Source organism: Mobula hypostoma, chromosome X1 (genome assembly GCF_963921235.1).
Source record: "Mobula hypostoma chromosome X1, sMobHyp1.1, whole genome shotgun sequence".
In the NCBI taxonomy this organism is placed as follows: Eukaryota; Metazoa; Chordata; class Chondrichthyes; order Myliobatiformes; family Myliobatidae; genus Mobula; species Mobula hypostoma.
Genome location: NC_086128.1, coordinates 14,905,933 through 14,920,657, shown reverse-complemented (window position 1 = coordinate 14,920,657; position 14,725 = coordinate 14,905,933). Strand labels below are relative to the sequence as shown.

The 14,725-nt window shown below is 47.4% G+C and overlaps 1 protein-coding gene across 2 annotated transcripts in view; it reads left to right on the top strand.

The window, feature by feature from the left end:
• The window catches only part of LOC134340238 (uncharacterized), a 62,606-nt gene that overhangs the window by 28,885 nt on the left and 18,996 nt on the right, over positions 1 to 14,725 (top strand). For both annotated transcript variants that reach the window (XM_063037238.1, XM_063037239.1), the window contains exons 3-4: positions 1,955 to 2,041; positions 11,804 to 14,697. The gene's annotated coding sequence lies outside the window, so the exon portion shown is untranslated. The remainder of the gene's footprint in view (positions 1 to 1,954; positions 2,042 to 11,803; positions 14,698 to 14,725) is intronic.

The following is a 14,725-nucleotide window of genomic DNA, read 5'->3' as shown; positions in this document are numbered from 1 at the left end:
GCATGGGAAGGCAAACTAGACAGAGTAATAAGAGTTACAAGAAGAATACATGAAAAAAATTGCACAGTATTTCTGATTAAAAATTATATTTGGAAACAATGATGGTCAGGAGAAACAAAGCCCCCTCAAAAGTGGATAATGGCAACACTAAATGAAAATAAGGACATATCAGATACATTATGTTGAAACATTTTCTTTACATCAGTTTTACAACAAACACAAGAGCCCTTCAGACATCCCAAGAAAGCTGACGTTTAATCAGATATAGGGATATCAAAATTAACATAATGAATAGAATAACATCACTAAAGATTGCCAAAAATCCAGGAGGAGATTATTTGCACATCAGGGCTTTCATTATGCAGCTATTCTACCAGTAAATTTACCAGTACAAAACCTTGAGTCCAAGAGTTAAAATTACAGAGAAAAGCCATGTAAATTAGGGTTATATTCCCCTGAATTGAGAATGTTAAGTGTCATTTGATTGAAGTGCACAACATGTAAGACTAAAACCATTTCCCAATGTGATACCAGCTGATTTCAGACCTTCTAACCGAGAAAGGGGAAACTGTTTCTGTTGGTTCTACAGAACCAAATATTTAAGAGTCTTGCTTTTCAGGAATGCAGTCAGAAAACAATTCTACATACAAAGTGGGGCAGATATTTAGAAACACACACAAAATGCTCGAGGAACTCAGCAGGTCAGAAAGCATCTATGGAAAAGAGTACAGTTGAGATCCTTCATCAGATAATTAGAACTTGCCTTCTGCAAACAGAAGTTCATGCCAAGCCAAGTGTTAATTTTAAATTTGAGATTGATAGAGTTTGTTAACCAATTAAAAGAATTTTGGAAGAAGGCAGGTATGTATATGTAGTCAAATCACAGATAAAACTAGATCTGATGAATAGTGAAGCCAAATGGCCTATTCCAGTTCCAGTGATAGCACTTTCCCAACATGTGTTACGGCAGTCTAAGGAAGTAATCTACACCTTCTGATCAGTTTGGCCTACAGTGAGCAGTAAATGCCTATGTTGACCTTGCCAACAATATCAGAATCAGGTTTATTATCACTGGCATGTGACGTGAAATTTGTTAACTTAGCAGTAGCAGTTCAATGCAATACATAATCTAGCAGAGAGAGAAAAAGTAATAATAATAAAATAAAACATAATGATAAATAAACAAGTAAATCAATTATGTATATTAAATAGATTTTTTAAATGTGAAAAAACAGAAATACTGTATATTAATAGAAAGTGAGGTAGTGTCCAAGGATTCAATGTCCATTTAAGAATCAGATGGCAGAGGGGAAGAAGCTGTTCCTGAATCTCTTGAGTGTGTGCCTTCAGGCTTCTGTACCTCCTACCTGATGGTAACAGTGAGAAGAGGGCATGTCCTGGGTGCTGGAGGTCCTTAATAATGGATGCTGCCTTTCTGAGACACTGCTCCTTAAAGATGTCCTGGGTACTTTGCAGACTAGTGCCCAAGATGGAGCTGACTAAATTTACAACCTTCTGCAGCTTCTTTCGGTCCTGTGCAGTAGCCCCTCCATACCAGACAGTGATGCAGCCTGTCAGAAGGCTCTCCACTGTACAACTATAGAAGTATTTTAGTGTATTTGTTGATATGCCAAATCGCTTCAAATCCCTAATAAAGTATAGCCGCTGTCTTGCCTTCTTTATAACTGCATCGATATGTTGGGACCAGGTTAGATCCTCAGAGATCTTGACACCCAGGAACTTGAAGCTGCTCACTCTCTCCACTTCTGATCCCTCTATAAGGATTGGTATCTGTTCCTTCGTCTTACCCTTCCTGAAGTCCACAATCAGCTCTTTCGTCTTACTGATATTGAGTGCCAGGTTGTTGTCTAATATGAATTAGAAATTCATTATCTCTTTCAAGGGCTACCAACATTTCAGGAGCTCCTTCACCCTTCCCTTCCTCTTTCTACAGATAATTTGAACTGCAGGGCATGGCCGCCGGACCCTGAGTAAACTTCACCTCACAGTGGAGTGAGGAGTCAGGTCATACTATTGCAAGGTGAGTGTCCACACACAGGAAGTCACCACGTCTGCAAGCACGGAGGATTGTCATAGAAACATAGAAAATAGGTGCAGGAGTAGGCCATTCGGCCCTTCGAGCCTGCACCGCCATTTATTATGATCATGGCTGATCATCCAACTCAGAACCCCGTCCCAGCCTTCCCTCCATACCCCCTGATCCCCGTAGCCACAAGGGCCATATCTAACTCCCTCTTAAATATAGCCAATGAACTGGCCTCAACTGTTTCCTGTGGCAGAGAATTCCACAGATTCACCACTCTCTGTGTGAAGAAGTTTTTCCTAATCTCGGTCCTAAAAGGCTTCCCCTTTATCCTCAAACTGTGACCCCTTGTTCTGGACTTCCCCAACATCAGGAACAATTTTCCTGCATCTAGCCTGTCCAATCCCTTTAGGATTTTATACGTTGCAATCAGATCCCCCCTCAATCTTCTAAATTCCAATGAGTACAAGCCCAGTTCATCCAGTCTTTCTTCATATGAAAGTCCTGCCATCTCAGGAATCAATCTGGTGAACCTTCTTTGTACTCCCTCTATGGCAAGGATCTCTTTCCTCAGATTAGGGGACCAAAACTGCACACAATACTCCAGGTGTGGTCTCACCAAGGCCTTGTACAACTGCAGTAGTACCTCCCTGCTCCTGTACTCGAATCCTCTCGCTATAAATGCCAGCATACCATTCGCCTTTTTCACCGCCTGCTGTGCCTGCATGCCCACTTTCAATGACTGGTGTATAATGACACCCAGGTCTCGTTGCACCTCCCCTTTTCCTAATCGGCCACCATTCAGATAATAATCTGTTTTCCTATTTTTGCCACCAAAGTGGATAACTTCACATTTATCCACATTAAATTGCATCTGCCATGAATTTGCCCACTCACCCAACCTATCCAAGTCACTCTGCATCCTCTTAGCATCCTCCTCACAGCTAACACTGCCACCCAGCTTCGTGTCATCCGCAAACTTGGAGATGCTGCATTTAATTCCCTCATCCAAGTCATTAATATATATTGTAAACAACTGGGGTCCCAGCACTGAGCCTTGACGTACCCCACTAGTCACCGCCTGCCATTCTGAAAAGGTCCCGTTTATTCCCACTCTTTGCTTCCTGTCTGCTAACCAATTCTCCATCCACATCAATACCTTACCCCCAATACCGTGTGCTTTAAGTTTGCACACTAATCTCCTGTGTGGGACCTTGTCAAAAGCCTTTTGAAAATCCAAATATACCACATCCACTGGTTCTCCCCTATCCACTCTACTAGTTACATCCTCAAAAAATTCTATGAGATTCGTCAGACATGATTTTCCTTTCACAAATCCATGCTGACTTTGTCAGATGATTTCACCGCTTTCCAAATGTGCTGTTATCACATCTTTGATAACTGACTCCAGCAGTTTCCCCACCACCGACGTTAGGCTAACCGGTCTATAATTCCCCGGTTTCTCTCTCCCTCCTTTTTTAAAAAGTGGGGTTACATTAGTCACCCTCCAATCCTCAGGAACTAGTCCAGAATCTAACGAGTTTTGAAAAATTATCACTAATGAATCCGCTATTTCTTGGGCTACTTCCTTAAGCACTCTAGGATGCAGACCATCTGGCCCTGGGGATTTATCTGCCTTCAATCCCTTCAATTTACCTAACACCACTTCCCTACTAACAAGTATTTCGCTCAGTTCCTCCATCTCCCTGGACCCTCTGTCCCCTACTATTTCTGGAAGATTATTTATGTCCTCCTTAGTGAAGACAGAACCAAAGTAATTATTCAATTGGTCCGCCATGTCCTTGCTCCCCATAATCAATTCACCTGTTTCTGTCTGTAGGGGACCTACATTTGTCTTTACCAGTCTTTTCCTTTTTACATATCTATAAAAGCTTTTACAGTCAGTTTTTATGTTCCCTGCCAGTTTTCTCTCATAATCTTTTTTCCCCTTCCTAATTAAGCCCTTTGTCCTCCTCTGCTGAACTCTGAATTTCCCCCAGTCCTCAGGTGAGCCACTTTCTCTGGCTAATTTGTATGCTTCTTCTTTGGAAGTGATACTATCCCTAATTTCTCTTGTCAGCCATGGGTGCACTACCTTCCTTGATTTATTCTTTTGCCAAACTGGGATGAACAATTGTAGTAGTTCATCCATGCAACCTTTAAATGCTTGCCATTTCATATCCACCGTCAATCCTTTAAGTGTCATTTGCCAGTCTATCTTAGCTAATTCACGTCTCATACCTTCAAAGTTACCCCTCTTTAAGTTCAGAACCTTTGCTTCTGAATTAACTATGTCACTCTCCATCTTAATGAAGAATTCCACCATATTATGGTCACTCTTACCCAAGGGGCCTCTCACAACAAGATTGCTAATTAACCCTTCCTCATTGCTCAAAACCCAGTCCAGAATAGCCTGCTCTCTAGTTGGTTCCTTGACATGTTGGTTCAAAAAACCATCCCGCATACATTCCAAGAAATCCTCTTCCTCAGCACCTTTACCAATTTGGTTCACCCAATCTACATGTAGATTGAAGTCACCCATTATAACTGCTGTTCCTTTATTGCACACATTTCTAATTTCCTGTTTAATACCATCTCCGACCTCACTACTACTGTTAGGTGGCCTGTACACAACTCCCACTAGCGTCTTCTGCCCCTTAGTGTTATGCAGCTCTACCCATATCGATTCCACATCTTCCCGGCTTATGTCCTTCCTTTCTATTGCGTTAATCTCTTCTTTAACCAGCAACGCCACCCCACCTCCCCTTCCTTCATGTCTATCCCTCCTGAATATTGAATATCCCTGAACGTTGAGCTCCCATCCTTGGTCACCCTGGAGCCATGTCTCTGTGATCCCAACTATATCATAATCATTAATAACAATCTGCACTTTCAATTCATCCACCTTATTACGAATGCTCCTTGCATTGACACACAAAGCCTTCAGGCGCTCTTTTACAACTCTCTTAGCCCTTATACAATTATGTTGAAAAGTGGCCCTTTTTAATGCTTGCCCTGGATTTGTCGGCCTGCCACTTTTACTCTTCTCCTTAGTACTTTTTGCTTCTACCCTCACTTTACACCCCTCTGTCTCTCTGCACTGGTTCCCATCCCCGTTGTGAACTAACCTCCTCACGCCTAGCCTCTTTAATTTGATTCCCACCCCCCAACCATTCTAGTTTAAAGTCACCTCAGTAGCCCTCGCTAATCTCCCTGCCAGGATATTGGTCCCCCTAGGATTCAAGTGTAACCCGTCCTTTTTGTACAGGTCACGCCTGTGCCAAAAGAGGTCCCAATGATCTAAAAACTTGAATCCCTGCCCCCTGCTCCAATCCCTCAGCCACGCATTTATCCTCCACCTCATCGCATTCCTACTCTCACTGTCACGTGGCACAGGCAGTAATCCCGAAATTACTACCTTTGCGGTCCTTTTTCTCAACTCCCTTCCTAGCTCCCTATATTCTCCTTTCAGGACCTCATCCCTTTTCCTACCTATGTCATTGGTACCTATATGTACCACGACCTCTGGCTCCTCACCCTTCCACTTCAGGATATCTTGGACACGATCAGAAATATCCCGGCCCCTGGCACCAGGGAGGCAAACTACCATCCGGGTCTCTGGACTGCGTCCACAGAATCGCCTATCTGACCCCCTTACTATCGAGTCCCCTATCACAACTGCCCTCCTCTTCCTTTCCCTACCCTTCTGAGCTACAGGGCCAGACTCTGTGCCGGAGGCAGGGCCACTGTCGCTTCCCCCGGGTAAGCTGTCCCCCCCAACAGTACTCAAACAGGAGTACCCATTGTTAAGGGGCACAGCCACCAGGGTACTCCCTATTACCTGACTCTTCTCCTTCCCCCTGCTAACCGTGACCCACTTGTCTGCCTCCCGTGGCCCCGGCGTGACCACCTGCCTGCAACTCCTCTCTATCAACTCCTCACTCTCCCTGACCAGACGAAGGTCATCGAGCTGCAGCTCCAGTTCCTTAACGCGGTCCCTTAGGAGCTGCATCTCGATGCACTTGGCGCAGATGTAGACGTCCGGGAGGCTTGGAGACTCCAGGGCCTCCCACATCCGACACCGAGAACAGCAAACTGCCCTCACACTCATACTGCTCCTCTCCTCAAATAACAACAGAAAATGAATGTCAAACCTTCTTCGCCTCGCCCGTTTCCGCCTAAGCCCGTTGAGCCGAAGCCCTTAAGCCTTCACTCTGCTCCCGGCTCACTCCGCAGCCCGCAAACTACGCTGCCCGCTCTATGAGGCTCTGTTCCTTTTAAATCTGCCGCGCTGCACTGCCCGACGTCACACGCCTGCGCAGTCCCACCTCTCAGAACGCCGTTGGAGAAAAAAAAATAACAAAAATTTCAAAAATATCGTTCTCGGCACTCCCTCTCAGACTCCTTCTTCGAATCAAACCCAAAGCAGGATTTCTGCCCTTTTAAATCTGCCGTGCTGCACTGCCCGACGTCACACGCCTGCGCAGTCCCGCCTCTCAGAACGCCGTTGGAGAAAAAAAAATAACGAAAATTTCAAAAATACATTCGCCGCACAGGGGATTAGGAAGCCTGGACACAGACAGGAGAGCGTCACATGATGATGCACACAGGAGATTGTCCCGTTCATGCACAGGAAGTCACTCACACCATTTGCCTACACAGGGATTGCCACATCCACACACACACACACACACACACACACACACACACACATCACCACGTTAGCACACACACACATGTGATTGTTGAATCTGTGCACGCACACACACACAAGATTGCCATGTCCACAAACTCACAAATGGCTATATCCACACACACAGATCACTGTGTCCACACACTGATCATTGTGTCTGTACACACACAGTATTGACGCATCTGCACACACACATCACCACGTCCACACACACACCATGTTTACACTCAGAGGAGATCACCATGTCTGCACTCACAGGAGATTGCCATGTCAATCCACACAGGAGAATGCCACATCCACACACACACTGGAGATTGCTGTGTCTATACTGATGGGAGATCAGGTGCACAGGTACAAATTAGAGTGCCATATCCACATATGCAGGAGATCGCTGTGTCAGCACACAGACAAGATATCACCGCATCTGCACACTTACAATATTACTACATCTTCACAAATGCATCAGTGCATCCATGCATACACAGGTGATCCCCATCTTCACTCACACAAAAGAGGCTGCTGCTTCTGCACAGAACCACAAAAGATCATTGCATCCACACACACTCATGGGAGCACTGTGCGTGGAAATGCAAGAGTTTACCCTGTCTACACACAGGAAGTCACACCGTCCACACACATAGAGTACGTTGTATACATACACACACACACGAGCTCGGTTGTGCATCCACACACAGATCTCCCATCTACAGACACAGATCACTATGTCCACACACAGAGTGGAGAGCACCATGTCCATGCACACATTCGACATCACTGTGTCCGTACTCACAGGAGATCATCATGTACAATGGTACAATGTAGAGCACCATCTCTACAAAATGAAATCATGACATCCGCAGAAACATGTAACTGACACATCTGCACTTACACACAGGTCACCACATCTGTGCGTGTGCACGCACACACACACACACACACACACTCACTCACAGACAAAATTGTCGGATCTGCACACATACATCACTGGGTCTGCACACACATAGTATTTCTCCATGGTCGCAGTCAGAGGATATCTCTGCATTCACAGGAGATTGCTATGTCCGCACGGACAAGAGGTTTCTGTGTCAGCACACACAGGAGTTTGCCGCATCCACACACACACACACAGAGGAGATTGCTGTGTACACCATATCTGTGTGCATGTACTATTTCTACTGATTCTGTGCACACAGTGGAGAGTGCTGTGTAGAAACATGAAGGGAATTGTCCCAGGCGCACACACACACAGGACATCACGGTGTCAACACACACACAAGAGATCGGTGTATTCACACTCAGTGGAGATCACTTTGTCCACACAGACAGAGATTACCATGTCCACGCACACAGAACTTCATCATGTGAACACACATGAGGTCTCTGGAGATGGCCACATCCATACATCCGGGAGATCACAATATCCACAGACACAGAGGAGATTCCCGGATCACTCACACACAGACGATTGCTGCATCTGTACATACCCGGAGGATCGCTAGTTCTGCGCACGCACAAGCTGACACGATGGCACACACACATCACCATTCCCACTCACATACAGGAGTTCACCATGTTCGCATTCAGAGAAGATAGCCATGTCTGCACATACAAGAGGTTGTTCCGTCCACCGACACAGGAGGTCACGAAGTACACGCACACAATTGAGACCACCGTGTATCACCTTGTCAACACAAATAGGGGGAGACACTGTTTCAACACACACAGGTGCTTGGTGCACATCCACACACAGAAAATCAGCATGCCCGCATACTGGAGATCACTCTGTGTCACACACAGGACAGTACCCTGTCCACACACACCCAGGAGATTGCGCCTTCCTCCCACACACAGGACAGCACCGTGTCCATGGGAGGACACAGTGTACACAGGTACAAAGTAGAGTGTCCTGTCTGTAATACACATATCACCATGTCCACACACACAGGTGATTACTACATCAGCACACTCACAAGGGATCATCATGTCTGCGTGTAAAGGAGATCACTATGTCTGCTCACACACACATGAGATCGTGGGTTCCAACACACACAGGAGGTCATCATATAGATACAAAGGAGGTCTCTGTGTCCACACACACACACACACACACACACACACATAAGATTGCCATATCAGCACATGTATAAGAAACCGCACAAATACAGGTGTCATGCGAGGAAATGCAGAGAAATTCGACACATCCACACACAGTGGCGATCACCCAATCCTCACACATAGGTAGTAAACATGAGCACATACACACACATGAGATCGACATGTCAAAACACACAGGAGGTTCCCGCATCCGCACACAGATCACAACTTTCACCCACACTGGATCGCCGGGTACACAGGCACCAAGTAGAGAACTGTGTTTACACACACACAGAAACAGTAGATTGCCGTGTCAGCGCGCACACAGTGGATCATCAAGTCCATGTAAAAACACACAAGATTGCCGCATTTGCAGACACACATCGTGTCCAGACATATAGGAGCTCACTATTCACGCTGAGGAGATTGTTGTGTCTGCACACACACAGCATAGGGCCTCATCTAAGCACACATCATGTTGCCGTGTCAACACACACATAAAGGAGATCAACGTGTTCTGACACAGAAGAGATCAGCCTGCCTAATACAGTGGACATCACCATGTCCATACTCAAGAAGATTGCTATGTCTACATACACACAGGAGTTCACAGTGTCTACACACAAACAGTTGACCATGTCAGCCCTCACAGGAGATCACAGCTCACCACACATGCAACAGAGATTTATACACACAGACTATCGCTCCGTCCTCATGGACACAGGAGATTGCCAGGTCAACACACACAGGAGAGCACCGGGAGCTCAAACACACAGGGATCCCTCCATCCAGACACACTAAGGAGGTCATTCAGTCCATGCACACACAAAATGTCGCTGTGTCCAGAAACACAAAACACAGAAGGTTGCCATGTCCACAGACACACAAAAGACTGTCACCTCCAAATCACACACAGGAGATCGCCATGTTTGAAATTGCACAGGAGATCACTAGGTACACAAACACGCAGGAGGTCACAGTATCCCCCCCCACACATACAGCACAGGAGTTCTAATGATTCACACGCACAGATGGTGCCGCCATGTTAGCACAGACCCTTAGAGATCAACCCGTCCTCAAATAGGAGGTCATTGTCGCCACACAAGCAAGATCACCACACCATACACAGGATACCACTGTGTTCACATACAGAGGAAATCAACGTGTTCATTCACACACACACACACACACACAACAGATAGTATCATGTCCACACACACAGGTGATCCCTGGGAATGCACACACAGGAGAACACCATGTCCACACACACAGGAAGTCACGGGAAATGCACACACACTCACAGAAGAGTACCATGTTCACACACGCAAGAGATCACTGTGCCTGCACACAGAGGAGATCACTGTGTTCTCACATATGGATTATGTGCCCTATATGCACATACACAGGGGATCTACAAGTCACACACCAAAACACAAGATTGACATACCTGCACAAATATACACAGACATATATCATCACATCCACACACACAGTACTGTGTCAGTGTGTTCACACACAGAAGAGATAGTTTTATCTCCACACATACCAAACTGCCATGTTTGTAAACCCACAGGACATCGCCATGTCGACACACACATAGCATCACGGAGTTAACACACACAAAGAGGACATTGCCATGTCAACGCGCACTTAGAGGAGAAATACGTGTCCTCACACACAAGAGTTTGCCATGTACACAGGTTCACTGTAGAGCACCCTGTCCGCATACGCAAGATCACCACTTCCACACACACACACACACACACACACACACACACACACCACACAGGTCACCGTGTCCACACACAAATGCACACAGGAGATCGCCAGGTCCACCCACAGACAGGAGGTCACAGTGTCCATGCACACACAGAGAGAAGACTGCCATGTCATGGCTCACAGGGCACTAACACTCTCCACACATACAGCGGAGATCATCTCAGCACACATCCTCATAGCATAACGCCCTGTCAGTTCACATGCAGGAGATTCTCATGTTTGTATGCACAGAATATCGCTGAGTCTGCACATAGGAGATCCCTCTATCCAGGTGCACTGATGAGGTCGTCCGGTCCACACACACAGGAAGTCATTGTGTTTACATGCACAGGAGATCGTCAAGTCCATAAAAATCGGTGATCACTGTGTGCACACACAGAAGGGATTGCTGTGTCGACATGTTCTACACTTGTACACAGGAACAAAGTACAGCGTTGTGTTTGCATATAGAGATGACCGCCTCCAACCTCCACACAGGAGATTACCACAACTGCATACATGGAAATTGCTCCATTTGTATATACACAGTGGATTGCAAGGTCTCGACACAAACACACAAGATTGCCATGTCTGCATGCACATCACTGCATCGGCACACACATTACCGAGTCCACACCCACCCCAAAGTTCACTATGTTCACACTCAGAGAAGATTGTAGTGTTTTTACGCACACAGGAGAACGTCATGTGCGGAAACACTCTGGATGTCACTATGTTCACACACAGGAGGTCACAACATTCATGCACACACCAGGTGCCATCGTGTCATTACACGCACTTAGGGGAGATCCATGTGTCCTCACATACAGGAGATCACCATGACCACAGATTCACAGGAGATTGCCGTGTGCAAACTGGAAATCACCACGTCTGCACAAATCAAGTCTCACCGCTCACATGCACAGATGGTGTTGCCATGTCAGTACAGACACTTTGAGGATATAAACATGTCCTCACACAGGAGGTCACTCTGCAGTCACACAGGAGATAGCCGCATTCACATACACAAGCGATCGAGTGCTACATCTGCACATATACAGGGCATCGGTAAATGTGCACACCAATGTATAAGATTGACATGACTGCGCACACATACACATACCGCCGCATCTGCACACACATTACCATGTCTACAACAGAGGGGTTCATGATTTTTACTCTCAGTGGATATTGTTGTGTCTTCACACACACAGGATAGCGCCTCGTATGGAAACACACAGGAGCTAACAGTGTCCACGCACACAGCGGATGTCAGAGCGTTCAAACGCAGGGGAGATCAGCGTTCCAGACACAGTGGACATCACCGTATCGTCACACACGCGGGAAATTTGTTGTGTCTACACAATTTGGGAGAGCGCCATGTCTACAAGAATGAGAAATCTGCACGTCAACAGACAGTGGAATCCACACCGACGCAGAAGATTGCCGTGTGCAAAGCAGAGCGACGTGTCCACATGCACAGACACAGGAGGTCGCATGGCCGCACACGCAAGAGATCACCGAATCTGCACACACAGGGGAAATCACCATATCCCCAGACACAAAGGAAATTGCCATGTTCATATATGCATAAAAGATCACCGCATCCGCACACTCTCACAAGATCGATGCGACCGCACAAACAGACCATCGCTGCATCCACACGCATACAGGTGTCGCTGTGTCCGTGCACCTCTAAGTGATTTGCCACATTGGTAGACACACACTAGTGCTCGCTGAGTCCGCACAGTCACATGCGATCGCTATGTCTGCACAAACAGGAGATTGCTACGCCGCACGCACAGGTGATCACCAAGACTGTATACACATACACACACACGACAGTGGCGTGCGAGGAAACACAGATGAGTCCGGCACATCCAGACGCTGATAAGATAAGCATATCCTCACACATAGGAGATTTCTGTGTCTACAGTCACGAGAGAGCACCGTTTCCACGCTCAAGGAGATCGCCAGGCCCACGTACATACAGGAGGTCATAGTATCCACACACACACACGCAGGAGACTACGAAGTCACTGCTCCCCACACATACAACGGAGAACGGCACGTCGGCACACGCACACAGACAGAATATCGCTCTTTCTGCATACACAGAAGAGATTATCACGTCCTCACGCACTGTTGCTCGCCGAGTCTGCACACACACAGGAGAGCGCCGGGAGTGCAAACACGCAAGAGATCACTCCATCCAGACGCACTGAAGAGGTCACCCGGTCAACACACACACATACATACACACACACACAGAAGGTCGCTGTATTCATACACACACATAACGGACCGTCGCCTCCAGGGCACACACGGGAGATCGTCGTGTCCACAAACACAAGAGGATCACTGCGTCTTCACACACACAGGATATTGCCGTGTCCAAACGCAAACACATACAGGTGACAGCCGCGTCAGCGCTCACAGGTCATCACTGCTCTCCACATATGCAACGGAGATTGCCACATTGGCACACACACACAATATCACCCTGTACGGACGGACACAGGAGATCGTTACATCGCACACATAGGTGTCGTTACATCGCACACATAGGTGATGACCAAGACTACACACACGCATATGCCAGCAGCGCGTGAGGAAACACGGAGTTCGCACGTCCAAATACAGAAGAAATCAGCGTGTCCACATACAGTTGATCACCGAGTCTGCACACAGGTGAGTGCTGGGAGCGCAAACACACATGAAATCCCTCCGTCTAGATCACCGTGTCTACACACACAGGAGAACACCGTGTCCACACAAACAGCAGATCGAGTGCTGCATCTGCACATGCACAGAGGATCGGTAAGTCGGCACACCAACGTACAAAATTGACACGACTGCATACACAAACACATGACTGCATACGCACATATATTACCATGTCCAGACACAGGAGCTCAAGATATTCACACTCAGTGGAGATTATTGTTTCTTCACACACACACACAGGAGAGCGCCTCTTGCGGAAACACACAGGAGGTGACAGTGTCCATGCACACACACACAGGTGATCAGTGCGTTCAAAAGCAGGGGAGGTCAGTGTGCCCAACACAGTCGACATCACCGTGTCGTCACATACGGATCGCCGTGTCCACACGAATGAGAAATCACGTCGACACACAGTGGAATCCACGCAGACGCAGGAGATTATCGTGTACACAGGTACATAGTAGAGCGACGTGTCGAGATACCCAGATCACTGCCTGCAGAGACACAGGAGGTCGCATGGCCGCACACGCAAGAGATCCCCAAGTTTGTACACACAGAGGAAATCACCATATCCCCAGACACAAAGGAAATCGCGGTGTCCACACATGCGCAAAAGATAACCGTATCCATACTGCCACACGTCTATGAGTCCGCACACACACGCACAGGATCGCTGCGTCCACACACATACAGGTGTCGCTGTGTCCGCGCATCTATAAGACCACCACATCCGCATACACACACTAGTGATCGCCGAAGCTGCATAGTCACACAAGATCATCATGTCTATACAACAGGAGATTGCTACGTCGCATGCACAGGCGATCACCAAGACTGCATACATATACACACACGACAGCAGCGCACGAGGAAACAGAAGAGTTCGGCACGTCCACACAGTGGAGATCTCCACGTCTACACTCACGGGAGAACAAGTGCACAGGAAATCACTGCATCCACACACACACACAAAGAATATCACCTTGTGCGCACCGATTACCACGTCTGCATGCACAGTTGATCTCCGAGTTTGCACACACGCCAGAGAGCGCCGGGAATGCAAACACACAGGAGATCCCACCCCCCCCACCCGCCGTCTAGTTGCAGTGAGGGGGTCATCCGGTCCACACACACACACAACGGACCGTCGCCTCCAAGGCACGAACAGGAGATCGCCGTGTCCAGGAACGCACAGGGGATCGCTGCGTCTTCACACACACAGGTGACAGCCACGCCAACGCTCACAGGACATCATCGTTCTCCACACATGCAGCGGAGATCGCTATGTCGGCACATACACACAGAATGTCGCCCTATCCGGATGGACACAGGAGATTGCTACGTCCGCACGCAGAGTTGATCACCGAGTCTGAACACACAGGTAAGCGCCGGGAGCACAAACACAGAAG